The sequence below is a fragment of the Arvicanthis niloticus genome, chromosome 27 (assembly GCF_011762505.2).
Source record: "Arvicanthis niloticus isolate mArvNil1 chromosome 27, mArvNil1.pat.X, whole genome shotgun sequence".
Classification (NCBI taxonomy): domain Eukaryota; kingdom Metazoa; phylum Chordata; class Mammalia; order Rodentia; family Muridae; genus Arvicanthis; species Arvicanthis niloticus.
The window spans coordinates 27,738,470-27,753,419 of record NC_133435.1 but is presented as its reverse complement, the minus strand read 5'-3'; the positions used below and the strand labels follow the sequence as shown (position 1 = coordinate 27,753,419).

Genomic DNA, 14,950 nt, shown 5'->3' with positions numbered 1-14,950 from the left:
CGAACAACGAAACTAAACAGAAATAATAAAGCTGATGTTATGAATCAAACAGATCTAACAGACATCTAAAGAGCATTTCATTAAAACACAAAAGAATATTTCTTCTAAGCACCTCATACTACCTATTCCAAAACTGACCATAAAGTCAGTGATAGAGCAAACCTGAACAGATAAGAATGAAATAACATCTTGTATCCTATTAGACCACAATGGATTAAAGGTGAACAATGACAGAAAAAACTAATCTTACAACTCATAGAAAATGAACAACACTCCACTCAGTTGTCACTGGGTCAGGGAAGAATTAAGGAAATTAAAGACTTTAAAAAAATAATTCAATGAAAATGAAGGCAGGACATACCCAAACTTATGGGACCCAATAAAAGTGGCACTAAGAGGAAAGTTCATTGCACTAAGTGCCTTAATAAAAAATTGTAGAGTTTTCATACTAGCAATTTAAAGTACACCTGAAACTTCTATTAAAAAAGAATAGAACAAAACTAAGAGGAGTAGACAGCAGGAAATAACCAAAGCTAAGGCTAAAATCAATCAATTAGAAATGAAGAGAACAATACAAAGAATCAATGGAACTAAGAGCTGGTTCTTTTGAGAAATTCAACACAATAGAAAAACCCTTAGCTAAACTAAAAGGCAGAGCACCCAAATTACCAAAATCAGAAGTGCAAAGGGAGACATAATAACAGACACTGAGGAAATTCAAAGAATCATTAGGTCTTACTTCAAAAGCCTGTATTACACAAAATTAGAAAATCTAAATGAAATGGATGGTTTTCTAACCAGATAAAACTTACAAAGTTAAATCATGATCAGGTAAATGATCTAGTCCTATAACAATGTGATGGTTTGTATATGCTTGGCCCAGGGGGTAGCACTATTATAAGGTTGGAGTAGGTGTGCCTTGTGGATATGGGCTTCAAGACACTCATCTTAGCTGCCTGCAAGCCAGTCTGTGGGAAGTGGCTCCGCACTTGCCATTACAAGGTGACACTTGGCATAGGCATTGCTTGAGAGAAAAGCCAACTCCATATATGGAGTTGTATGTGCTGAGAGGTGTGGTTACCTGATCACCTCACCTTGCATCATTGAGAATGGCCAATCACCAGTGACTTCGTGGCAGTTGCTGATAGGATGAAGGCAATGCTTATAAGGGGCTGTGGGAGCTGGGGAGGAGAGAGAAGAGACAAGAGATGAGAAGAGAAAGAGAAGCTTGCTGTACAGGGATAGCCGAATAAACCACTTGAAGAAGAACACAGTTGCCATTGCCTTATTCCATTGGTCGGACGTGGGTAGTGATACCAGTCTTCCACTAGCAGCCTTCAGATAAAGAGAGAGAACTCTCAGCTCTACCTGGATGCTGCCATACTCCTACCTTGATGATAATGGACTGAACCTCTGAACCTGTATGCTAATTAAGCCCCAATTAAATGTTGTCCTTATAAGAGTTGCCTTGGTCATGGTGTTTTTTCACAGCAGTAAAACCCTAACAAAGATAAACCCTCAAGAAAAAAGAAGCAGTCATTAAAAGTCTCACAACCAAAACTAGCCCAGGTCCAGATGGTTTTAGTGCAGAATTTTAGACTTTCCTAGAAGAGATAATACCAATACTACTCAAAGTATTCCACACAGTAGAAACAGAAGGAACATTGCCAAGCCTAATCTATGAGGCCAGAGTCACCCCGATACCTAAACCACACAAAGCCTCAAGAAAGAATAAAAATTTTGGACACATTTCCCTTATGAATATTGACACAAAAATACTCAGTATAATATTGGCAAACTGAACTCAAGAAAATATCAAAGACATAATCCACAATGATCAAGTAGGCGTCATACTAGAGAAGCAGGGGTGATTTAAATACAAAAATCCAGCAATGTAATCTACCATATAAGCACACCAAGGGGAAAAATTACAGGCTGCTGACAAAGACTGACAAAATCCAACATTGTATTATGTTGAATGTCTTGGAGAGATCAAGAATACAAGGTATATACCTAAATACAATAAAGACAATATTCGGCAAGTCAACAATCAACATCAAATTAGAAGGAGAGGAACAGGCCCACAAGTCTCAGTGCTCTTGGCCTGGCTATTGGCCCGGCTAAACCAATTGTAGCAAGCGTGGTGCCCACCCCGCAGCAGCTGGCTTGCATACTAAGAGCACTCTCCAGCACTACTCCCTGCCTCCTAGTGGGCGGGACTCTGAGTGGAAGGAGGGAGAATGGGGGATTCCTTAGAGCCCAACATTGGGAAGCTTGCAGCCACTGGTGCTATTCCCAAGACAAAGGGAAGGAGAGTGCGTGGTCAAGTCCCGGTACCTGAATTATGACAAGAAAAAGGTTTCTACAGCAGCCAAAGGAGAGAACCCACCGGAGGGAAGGAAGGCCAGCACAGTGCCTAGGAGCAAAGGTAAAATCGTGTCCAGGAATGCTTCCCAGCTAGACAGGAAAATGACAAAGATAAGTCCACTCCTTCACTAGCTGTGACAAAACAAGTGTCCTTCGAAAGAAGAGACGGGATCTGCAGGAGACCATGAACATGATGGAGTCACAGATGCTGCTGATAACCCTGGCTGTCTGTGAAGATGGAGAACAACCTGGCTTTGCTGGAGGAGAAGGCAGAGAAGGACTTGGCAGCCATGTGCCATGAGGAAAGGTTGCAGAGGCAGGCACTGGAGCTGCAACACCAGCTGTTTCTGTTGGAGCTACTTCTCCACAGAAACAGCAGGAGCTAGCCGCTGCCCTTGATGCCCAGATTGAAGTGCTGAGTCCTCTTCAGCCTGTGTTAGAGTGCTTCAAAGAAGAATACAAGACACTGGGCAGAGCCCTGGACACCATGCGACATGAGCTGCCCACACAGGCTGTCCACATGGAAGGAAGTGGGTCGGAGCTCCTAGATGATCTGCAGCCAGCCCTGAGGACCACCCTGAAGCTCCTGGGTGATCTGAGCATCTGCTCCCCAGATGACAGTGCACAGGTGGAGGGAGCCAGCACACAGCAGCCTGGAGCCAGTGCACAGCTGAATTGTTGGCTGAAGGAACTGAAGGGCTTGGTCGCTGAGAAAGACCTGGAGCTCAGCAGACTTGTCAACCAGGTAGTGGAACTTTCCTCCCAGGCCAGTAGAGAAGCAGCTTTGACAAACCAGGAAGTCTGGGAAGAGGCAGAGGCCACCCTCCCCAGCAGTCAGTGGTACTTCAGTCCAGATGCCTGCAGGGACCATAGTTCCGACCCAAGATAGGATGGATTACAGCAGGCCTGACCCTTGATTGCCTCAGGCAGTCAGTGCTACCTAAGCATTTCCTAGCTGCCTTTTCTGCTCATTTGTTTCCTCATGCCTCCTCCTTGTGGACTGAAGGAAGTTTGGTTGTCCAATATTCTGAAAAATTTGTGCACTTTGGTTTTGGTTTGCTTTGGTTTTTGTCTTGATGGTGCCATTGAGGTGGGAAGACACACCAGTATTGGCAGTACCATCCCTTGGTTTTGGGTCCTAGACTGAGTAAATAAAGCAAGTTGAATACAAAAAAAGGAGAGGAATATAGAGCAATTCCACTAAAATCAGGAACAAGACTGTCCACCTACTTCTTGTTTCTTTAATGTAGTACTTGAAGTCCTAGTTAGAGCAATAACTAAAGGAGATCAAAGGGATAAAAATTGGAAGACAGGAAGTCAAAAATTGCAGTTCACTGATGATATGATAGCATATGTATATGACCCCAACTATTCTACCAGAGAACTCTGATAGCTGATAAACACCTTCAGCAAAGTGGCTGCGTAGAAAATAAACTAAAAAAATCAGTAACCTGCCTTTATAGAAATGATAAATGGGCTAAAAAAGGAATTAGGCAAACAATGCCCTTCAATATAGTCACAAATAATATAAAATATCCGTGTAACCAAGTGAAAGACCTGTATGATAAGAACTTCGAGTCTTTGGAGAAAGAAAATAAGGAAGATATCAGAACATGGAAAGATCACCCACGCTCATGAATTGGTATCAATATCTAGGGCACTGGGGTCCCAAGCATAGAGTTGCATTAATCAGTACACAGAGGATGCATAGCAACAGTGTGCCAATGCATAGTTTAATGAATGTTTTAGCATCTCTTATAGGCAAGCACAATAAAGATTTCCTATAGATTTTAATTCCCAACAGCTTCCATATCTCAAGCAATAACTTATCCAGGTCCAAGGTGACCCAAACCTCGCAGACTGAGAAATCTGTCAGCAGTCCACATCTTTTAAGTGTTGCTTAGCTCTCCCTGGCCGGCCTGCTGGTGTGTGCACCCCGTATCCCGCTGGAGACATTCTGGAGGCTCCACAGATCCCACAGCCAGCGTTAGGTAGAAAAACCCACATACTGCCCTGAGCCCATAGCTGGGTGCTGTGAGTGCTCAGATTCCAGCAGATACCCCCCCTCCCAGCCCCCGCTGGGTAGCACTCCCCTTCCGCCCCTCGCCCCTCTTCCGGATCTGAGGCCTGGACTAGACCTCTCCCTGGCTGGCCTGCTGGAGTGTGCACCCCGGATCCCGCCGGAGACATTCTGGAGGCTCCACAGATCCCACAGCCAGCGTTAGGTAGGAAAAGCCACATACTGCCCTGAGCCCATAGCTGGGTGCTGTGAGTGCCCAGATTCCAGCAGATATCCCCCCCCTGCCCCTACCAGCTAGCACCCCCCTTCTGCCCATCTCCTGGATCTGAGGCCTGGACCAGACCTCTGCCAGGTCTGCTGTTGTGTGGACCCCGGGTTCCACCTGAGACATACTGGAAGGTCCACTCAATCCAGAGCCACAGAGGAACAACTGAACTCAGAGCGTCAGACAACATATCCTGAGATATCCAAGAAGAGACACTGCACACAGAACAGCAAACACCTAGCTGGACTGCAACCTTGGAGGCACCATATCCTGAGGCAACCTAGAGATACCACTGTAATCAGTGCAGCTGGAAAAAAAATCACAGAGACATCTGGACCCCTAGAAGACCAGACACAAGCGAGATAACTGGAAAGGCAGGCTTCAGAGACAGAAGTACAGGTAGCACTAGAATTAACCAGATGGCAAAAGGCAGGCATAAGAACATAAGCAACAGAAACCAAAGTTACATGGCATCATCAGAACCCAGTTCCCCCATCAGAGCAAGCCCTGAACACCCCATCACACCAGAAAAGCAGGATTCAGAATTAAAATAACTTCTCATGATGATGATAGAGGACTTTAAGAAAGACATAAATAATACTCTCAAAGAACAGATAGAAACCCTTAAAGAGGAAACACAAAAATCTCTTAAGGAATTGCAAGAAAATGCAACCAAACAGGAGAAGGAATTAAACAAAACCATGCAGGATCTAAAAATGGAAGTAGAAACAATAAAGAAATCACAAAGGGACAATACCCTGGAGATAGAAAACTTAAAAAAACAATCAGGAGTCATAGACACAAGTATTAACAACAGAATACAAGAGATGGAAGAGAGAATCTCATGTGCAGAAGATACCATGGAAAACATTGACACAACTGTCAAAGAAAATGCAAAATACAAAAACCTACTAACCCAAAATATACAAGAAATCCAAGACACAATGAGAAGGCCAAACCTAAGGATAATAGGTATAGATGAGGGGGAAGGCTCCCAACTTAAAGGACCAGTAAATATCCTCAACAAAATTATAGAGGAAAACTTCCCTAACCTAAAGAAAGAGATGTCCATAAATATACAAGAAGCCTACAGAACTCCAAATAGTTTAGACCAGAAAAGAAATACTTCCCGCCACATAATAGTCAAAACATCAAATGTACAAAACAAAGAAAAAATACTAAAAGCAGTAAGGGAAAAAGTCAAGTGACATATAAAGGCAGACCTATAAGAATTACACTAGACTTCTCACCAGAGACCATAAAAGCCAGAAGATCCTGGACCGATATCATACAGACCCTAAGAGAACACAAATGCCAGCCCAGACTACTATACCCAGCAAAACTGTCAATCATTATTGATGGAGAAACCAAAATATTCCATGACAAATCCAAATTTACACAGTATCTCAACACAAATCCAGCACTTCAAAGGATAATTGGTGGAAAACCAACACAGGAAGGAAACTACAACCTAGAAAAAGCAGGAAAGTAATCTTCCAAAAACCATAAAAGAAGGTAGCTACACAAACATATCTCCACTGCCAATAACAAAAATAACAGGAAACCACACTCATTTTTCCTTAATATCTCTTAATATCAATGGACTCAATTCTCCAGTAAAAAGACATAAACTATCAGACTGGATACATAATCAGGACCCAACATTTTGCTGCATTCAGGAAACGCACCTCTGTGGAAAAGACAAACACTACCTCAGAGTAAAAGGTTGGAAAACAATCTTCCAAGCAAATGGTCCCAAGAAACAAGCGGGAGTCGCGATTCTAATATCAAATAAAATCAGTTTTCAACCAGAAGTAATCAAAAAAGATCAAGAAGGACACTTTATATTCATCAAAGGAAAAATGTACCAAGAGGAACTCGCAATTCTCAACATCTATGCCCCAAATGCAAGGGCACCCATATACATAAAAGAAACTTTACTAAAGCTTAAAGCATACATTGCACCCTACACAATAATAGTAGGAGATTTCAGCACCCCACTCTTAGCTATGGACAGATCATGGAAACAGAAACTAAACTGAGACACAATGAAACTAACAGAAGTTATGAATCAATTGGACTTAACTGACATCTATAGAACATTTCATCCTGAAACAAAAGAATATACCTTCTTCTCAGCACCTCATGGTACCTTCTCTAAAATAGACCATATAATTGGTCACAAAACAGGCCTCAACAGATACAAAAAGATTGAAATAATCCCCAGTACCTTATCAGACCACCATGAACTAAGACTTGTCTTCGACATGGACAAAACAACAGAAAGCCCACATACACTTGGAAACTGAACAATGCTCTACTCAATGATAACTTGGTCAAGGAAGAAATAAAGAAAGAAATTAAAGACTTTTTAGATTTAAATGAAAATGAGGAAACATCATATCAAAACTTTTGGGACTCACTGAAAGCAGTACTAAGAGAAAAAAATCATAGCTCTAAGTGCTCACAAAAAGAAATTGGAAAGAGCATACATTAATAACTTGACAGCAAACCTGAAAGCATTAGAACAAAAAGAAGCTAGTATACCCAAGAGGAGTAGACGGCAGGAAATAATCAAACTCAGGGCTGAAATCAACTAAGTTGAAACAAAAAGAACTATACAAAATATCAACAAAATCAGGAGCTGGTTCTTTGAGAAAATCAACAAGATAGACAAACCCTTAGCCAGACTAACCAAAGGGCGCAGAGACAGCATTCAAATTAATAAAATCAGAACTGAAAAGGGAGACATAACAACAGAAACAGAGGAAATTAAAAAAATCATCAGATCCTACTACAAAGGCCTATACTCAACAAAATTGGAAAATCTGGATGAAATGGACAAATTTTCTAGACAGATACCAGGTACCAAAGTTAAACGAGGAGCAGATAAACCATCTAAACAGTTGCATAACGCCTAAAGAAATAGACACAGTCATTAAAAATCTTCCCACCAAAAAATGTCCGGGGGCAGATGGTTTCAGTGCAGAATTCTTTCAGACCTTCAAGGAAGACCTAATACCAATCCTCTTCAAGCTTTTCCATTGAATAGAAACAGAAGGAACACTACCCAATTCGTTCTATGAAGCTACCATTACACTCATACCTAAACCACAGAAAGACCCAACAAAGAAAGAGAACTACAGTCCAATCTCTCTTATGAATATTGATGCAAAAATACTCAATAAAATTCTTGCAAACCCAATCCAACAACACATCAAAACAATTATCCATCAAGATCAAGTAGGCTTTATCCCAGGAATGCAGGGATGGTTCAATATTCGGAAATCCATCAATGTAATCCACTACATAAATAAACTCAAAGAGAAAAACCACATGGTCATCTCACTAGACGCTGAGAAAGTGTTTGACAAAATTCAACATCCCTTCATGTTAAAAGTCTTGGAAAGATCAGGAATTCAAGGCCCATACCTAAACATAGTAAAAGCAATATACAGCAAGCCAGTAGCCAACATCAAACTAAATGGAGAGAAACTTGAAGCAATCCCATTAAGATCAGGGACTAGGCAAGGCTGCCCACTCTCACCCTACCTATTCAATATAGTACTGGAAGTCCTAGCTAGAGCAATTAGACAACAAAAGGAAGTCAAAAGGATACAAATAGGAAAGGAAGAAGTCAAAATTTCACTATTTGCAGATGATATGATAGTATACTTAAGTGACCCTAAAACCTCCACCAGAGAACTCCTAAACTTGATAAACAACTTTAGCAATGTGGCTGGATATAAAATCAACTCAAACAAATCAGTAGCCTTCCTCTATTCAAAGGATAAACAGGCAGAGAAAGAAATTAGGGAAATGACACCCTTCACAATAGCCACAAATAAAATAAATTATCTTGGAGTGAATCTAACCAAGCAAGTGAAAGATCTGTATGACAAGAACTTCAAGTCTCTGAAGAAAGAAATTGAAGAAGATTTCAGAAGATGGAAAGATCTCCCATGCTCCTGGATTAGCAGGATTAACTTAGTAAAAATGGCTATCCTGCCAAAAGCAATCTACAGATTCAATGCAATACCCATCAAAATTCCAAATCAATTCTTCATAGAGATAGAAAGAGTAATTTACAAATTCATTTGGAATAACAAAAAACCTAGGATAGCCAGAACTATTCTCAACAATAAAAGAACTTCTGGGGGAATCACCATTCCGGACCTCAAACTGTACTACAGAGCAGTAGTGATAAAAACTGTATTGGTACAGAGACAGACAGGATGATCAATGGAATAGAATTGAAGACCCAGAAATGAACCCGCACACCTACAGCCACTTGATCTTTGATAAGGGTGCTAAATCCATCCAGTGGAAAAAGGACAGCATTTTCAACAAGTGGCTGTTGTTCAACAAGTGCTGGCTCAACTGGTGGTCAACATGTAGAAGGATTCAAATTAATCCATTCTTATCCCCTTGTACAAAGCTCAACTCCAAGTGGATAAAGGACCTTCACATAAAGCCAGATACACTGAAACTAATAGAAGTTGGGGAAGACCCTCGAATACCTAGGCACAGGGTAAAAGTTCCTGAACAGAACACCAGTGGCTTATGTTCTAAGATCAAGAATCGACAAATGGGACCTCATCAAATTGCAAAGCTTCTGTAAGGCAAAGGACACTGTCAACAAGACAAAATGGCAACCAACAGATTGGGAAAAGATCATTACCAACCCTACATCTGATAGAGGGCTAATATTAAATATATACAAAGAACTCAAGATATTAAACGCCAAACAACAAAATAACCCCATTAAAAAATGGGGTACAGAGCTAAACAAAGAATTCTCAACTGAGGAAACTCGAATGGCCGAGAAGCACCTTAAGAAATGCTCAACATCCTTAGTCATCAGGGAAATGCAAATCAAAACAACACTGAGATACCACTTCACACCAGTCAGAATGGCTAAGATCAAAAACTCAGGTGATAGTAGATGCTGGCGAGGATGTGAAGAAAGAGGAACACTCCTTCATTGTTGGTGGGGTTGCAAGCTGGTATAACCACTCTGGAAGTCAGTCTGGCGGTTCCTCAGAAAATTGGACATAGCACTACCTGAGGACCCAGCTATACCACTCCTGGGCATATACCCAGAAAATTCCCCAACAAATAACAAAGACATATGTGTGAGGAGCCGTATTCGCCATTATAAGATGGCGCTGGCTTCTGCTTCCTGGTTCTTCACAGAAGCTTTACTTGAGAATGTGCCTGCGCATGGCGCGAAAACCGAGTATGACAATTGGATGAAAGATTTGAGCCAATGAGGGATCTGCATGTCTCCCAAAGCTCTATTTAAGCAGCGGGCTTTCTGAGCTCGGTGTCCTTCCCCTTTTCTCCATCTTGAAGAGCTGTTCAATAAATGCTGTCAGAAGAATCCTGAGTGTGGTGTTCTCCTTATCGGCGAGGCTGTGCACTACATTTGGTGCCGAAACCCGGGTGGAGCCGAACGTCTCAGAGTTTTGACCAGTCACAAAGAACCCTGTTGGCTCGCAGAGGATTCAGAACTGACGGCGCGGAGAGTCTAGATGCTTTTCTGCAAGGTATGGCGGATCTTGTTTGGCTTGCCATTGCTCTTCCTGTTTGGGCGGTGATAGTTCTTGCTTGTTGTTTGTGTCTTAATTGTCATCAAGAGGGGAAAGAGTGCACTTACCCCCCCCCCCCCCCGTGTTTACAGGAACTGTAAGTCACAGGTAGATAACTGTGCTAGTTCGCCCACTCCTATAGATAAAGGAAGCATGGGCAAACAGCAAATAAAGCCGCTTCTCGCAGTGATGCAGGCGTTGCTGCAGGAATGTGGTTTGAAGATTCTGGGGAGGGTTTTGACCAATTTTTTAAAGGAAGTGGACCGAGTTGCTCCGTGGTTTGTCACTACCGGATTCTTATTTAAAGGCTCCTGGGATAAACTTGGAGCTGACTTGATCAGTGAAAAGGAAAAAGGGAAGTTAAGACCAGGGGCATGGCCAATATATAAAATGGTTAGAGCTTGCATAGAAGACGTTAATTGCCAAGAAAAGGTGAAAGAGGGACAGAGAGTTCTGGCGGAACATCAAGATAGCCTATCAGAAGCAGAAAAGGGAGAGAGCGCTAATAAAATAGAAAAAAAAACTAGGATAGAAAAGAAAACTAAGAATGAGAAACCAAATAAACAGAAAACAGAAAAGGAGGATACCCCAAAAAGGGATCCTCATAACAAAGTGAAAAAACATCCAAAATTATTATATCCTGTTTTGAGTGAATTTAGTAACTTGAGAATAGATTCGTCCTCTTCCTCATCTTCAGAGGAGATGTCCTCGGGGGAGGAGGAGGAGGACACGTCATCAACTTCCTTATCGGAGGGGAGTTCCCCTGAGCCTCTCAATTCGGAGGAGCAGAGGGAACTAGAAGAGGAGGCGGCTCGTTATGAGTCCGAGAGATACGGGCGGGACCCGCCTTACGCGCCAGGGTATGTCCCGTCTGCCCCATCGATAAAGGAGGTAGCTAAGATAAAAAGGAAAGGACCAAAAGAGAAACTAGAAAAGATATCATCAAATTCTCTTATTACTACCAAGGAGATTAAAAGGATAAGAGTAGCCTTTCCTGTCTGGGAGGCTAGACACCACTCTCCATTGGATTTGAAGCAATTAAAGGCCTTGGCTGAGTCGGTACAGACTTATGGAGTTAATGCCTCCTTTACTCAAGCCCTAATTGACAGGCTTACAGCCAATGCCATGACACCAGAAGATTGGTATAATACAGTTAAGGCCCGTTTAACCATGGGACAGTATCTGGATTGGAAGTCTATTTTTCATGAACATTGTGCCTTACAGGCAAGACAGAATACTGTCCAGGGGCATCCACAATGGAATTTTGACATGCTTACGGGACAGGGACAGTGGACAGTTAATCAGACCGCCTACCCTATAGAGGTATATGAGCAGATCAACAAAGCAGCTGTGAAGGCATGGAAAAGTCTGCCTAATAAAGGTCAGGTTACAGGGAACCTGACCAAGATTATCCAAGGGGGCAATGAGCCATTTTCAGACTTTGTGGCTAGAATGATGGAAGCAGCAGGGAGAGTTTTTGGAGATGCTGAGATGGCTATGCCTCTCATAGAACAACTTATTTTTGAGCAATGTACTCGAGAATGTAGAAATGCTATTACACCTTGGAAAGGAAAAGGATTGAATGCCTGGATGAAAGCTTGCAGGGAGATAGGAGGACCCTTATCTAATGCCGGATCAGCGGCTGCTGTTTTAACAGCGCAAAGGGCCTCTAATATTAAATGCTTTAAGTGTGGGAGGATGGGACATATACAGAGACAATGCAGAGCTTCTAACCCCAGTAGCCAGGCTAGCCCTAAACAGCCTGGGATGTGCCCTAGATGTAATAAAGGGAAAGACTGGGCAAATGAGTGTAGATCAGTCAAAGATTACAAAGGCCGACCATTCACTTCTCAGCCAAAAAACGGGCAGCCGGGCCCACGTCCCCAGGGCCCATAAATGTATGGGGCAATAGAGGAAGTACAGAACCAGTCCTCGCTGCAATAAAAGAAGAATCAGCCAAGAGAGCCACGTCAGGCTCTGCGGGATTGGACCTCTGTGCCACCACCAGAGCAGTATTAACACCCACCATGGGGTGTCAGCCCATACCCTCTGATTTTTCAGGCCCTCTGCCTAATGATACAGTAGGACTGGTGTTAGGGAGATCATCAACAACCTTAAAAGGATTAGTTGTTCACCCTGGAGTTATAGATCAAGACTTTACTGGCCAAGTAAAAATCATGTGCTCTTCGCCAAGGGGAATTAGTTCTATAAGCCCTGGTGATAGAATTGCGCAACTTTTGATTCTTCCCAGCCTCCATTCTTTATTCCCTAGCAAAAATGTAGTTAGAGGAGAACAGGGATTCGGTTCATCCAGAGGCCAAAATGTTTTTATTTCCTTAGATCTAGATAAAAGGCTCACCTTAGAACTTAAAATACAAGGCAAATCCTTTACAGGACTTCTAGATACAGGAGCAGACACTACCATTATATCCACCACTTGGTGGCCAAAGGCTTGGCCTGTTAATCGTTCCTCTCGAACCTTACAAGGTCTGGGCTATGAGTCTACCCCCAATATTAGTGCGAAAACATTGTGTTGGGAGGATTCTGAAGGCCGACAAGGAACCGTGATTCCTTATGTCCTACCACTACCCATTAATTTATGGGGAAGAGATATTCTTAAACAAATGGATTTTAGACTTACCAATAATTATTCTGTACAGAGTCAAGATATGATTAAGAACATGGGGTGCGTTCCAGGAAGAAAGTTGGGAAAGACATTACAGGGCAGAACAGAATCAATCAATGCTGTAGAAAAACAAGACAAGATAGGACTGGGTTTTTCCTAGGGGCCATTGAGGATGCTTTGCCTATACCCTGGTTGTCAGAGGAACCTGTATGGGTTCCTCAGTGGCCGTTAACCTCTGAAAAATTAGAAGCAGCGAAATCCTTAGTCCAAGAGCAATTACAATTAGGACATCTAGAGATTTCCCGGTCCCCATGGAATACGCCCATATTTGTTATTAAGAAAAAAATCAGGCAAGTGGCGGCTGCTGCATGATCTTAGAGCTATTAATAATCAAATGCAGTTTTTGGGATCAATCCAGAAGGGACTCCCATTGTTGGCCGCCTTACCCAGGCATTGGGAAATTATTATAGTGGATATTAAAGATTGTTTCTTTTCTATACCCCTACATCCTAAAGATAAAATCAGGTTCGCCTTTACGCTTCCCAGTATTAATCATGAAGAACCAGATCAAAGATATCAGTGGAAGGTCTTGCCACAGGGCATGGCGAACAGCCCCACTATGTGCCAAATATATTTTTCATCAGCCATTGAACCAGTAAGAAAACAGTTTCCAAAACTTAGAATTTGTCATTACATGGATGACATACTTTTGTGTGCCAACAATGGAGAGGTTTTAAGACAAGCATTTGCCATGTTAATTACTGCCTTATGACAGAAAGGCTTAGTCATAGCTCCTGAAAAGGTTCAAGAGGGAGAGGTAGGAAAATTCCTGGGAGCAATGATTACTCCCGATTATGTGAGACCACAAAAAATAACTATTAGGAGAGATATGTTGAAAACCCTAAATGATTTTCAAAAATTGTTAGGGGATATCAATTGGATTCGCCCTTATCTAAAGCTGACTACAACTGAGCTTCAACCCCTATTTAAGATATTGGAGGGGGACCCTAATATCACCTCATCAAGAGAGTTAACTCCTGAAGCATCAAAGATATTGGATAAAGTAGAATCCGTTATACAATTGGCTCAGTTAGACAGGATTAATCCTGAATTATCTTTCCAATTATGCATTATTTCTTCCCCACAACAGCCTACCGCTGTGCTTTGGCAACAGGGACCATTGTTATGGATCCATCCACACAATTCTCCTGGGAAAATACTTGAATATTATCCTACTGCCGTAGCTGAGTTGGCTTTGAAGGGACTTCAACTAGCTGTAACACATTTTGGGCGATACCCTGATACGATTGTATGCCCTTATACCATGCATCAAGTTCAAATGTTGTGTGCCTCACAAGATGCATGGGCAATTTTGAGGTGTTCATTTCCAGGAGATATAGATAATCATTATCCCAAACATCCTTTGTTACAGTTTACTCTTAACAATGCCTTTATTTTTCCTAAAGTGACCAAAAGTACGCCTATTGCAGGAGCCCTAGATATTTATACAGATGGGTCAGAAACAGGCATTGGTAGTTATGTGGTTAATAAAGTTTCTACTCAGATTAAGTTTAGCTGTAGTTATGTGGTTAATAAAGTCCCTACTCAGATTAAGTTTAGTTATACATCACCACAATTAGTAGAATGCGCCATTGTAGCTGTGGTGTTACAGAAATTTTCTGAACCTATCATTATTTCAGATTCACATTATGTTGTCACAGCTGTTAGACAACTTGAAGTAACTGATTTTATTCATCATAGAAGCACTGTTGTAGAGGTCTTTAAGAGTATTCAAAAATGTATCAGGAATAGGAAGTATCCATTTTTTATTCAGCATATGAGGGCACATACCTTGCTCCCCGGACCCATGTCTTATGCAAATGCAATTGCTGATAATGCTACCAAAGAATTATATTGGGCAAGCTCACCCTTAGAAAATGCAGTTGAATTTCATAAGCTGTATCATGTTCCAGCTAATACCTTGAGGTTGAAGTTCCAGCTAACGCGTGCTGAGGCACAAGATATTGTTCTTAAATGTGCCTCCTGTGCGGAATTTAGACCTCCCTCACTTATAGGAGTTA

General features: G+C 41.9%; 1 pseudogene; it reads left to right on the top strand.

Annotated features, from left to right (window-relative positions):
- The first annotated feature begins 1,566 nt into the window (after positions 1-1,566).
- LOC143439609 (HAUS augmin-like complex subunit 8 pseudogene) lies at positions 1,567-3,324 on the top strand (annotated as a pseudogene).
- The last annotated feature ends 11,626 nt before the right edge of the window (positions 3,325-14,950 follow it).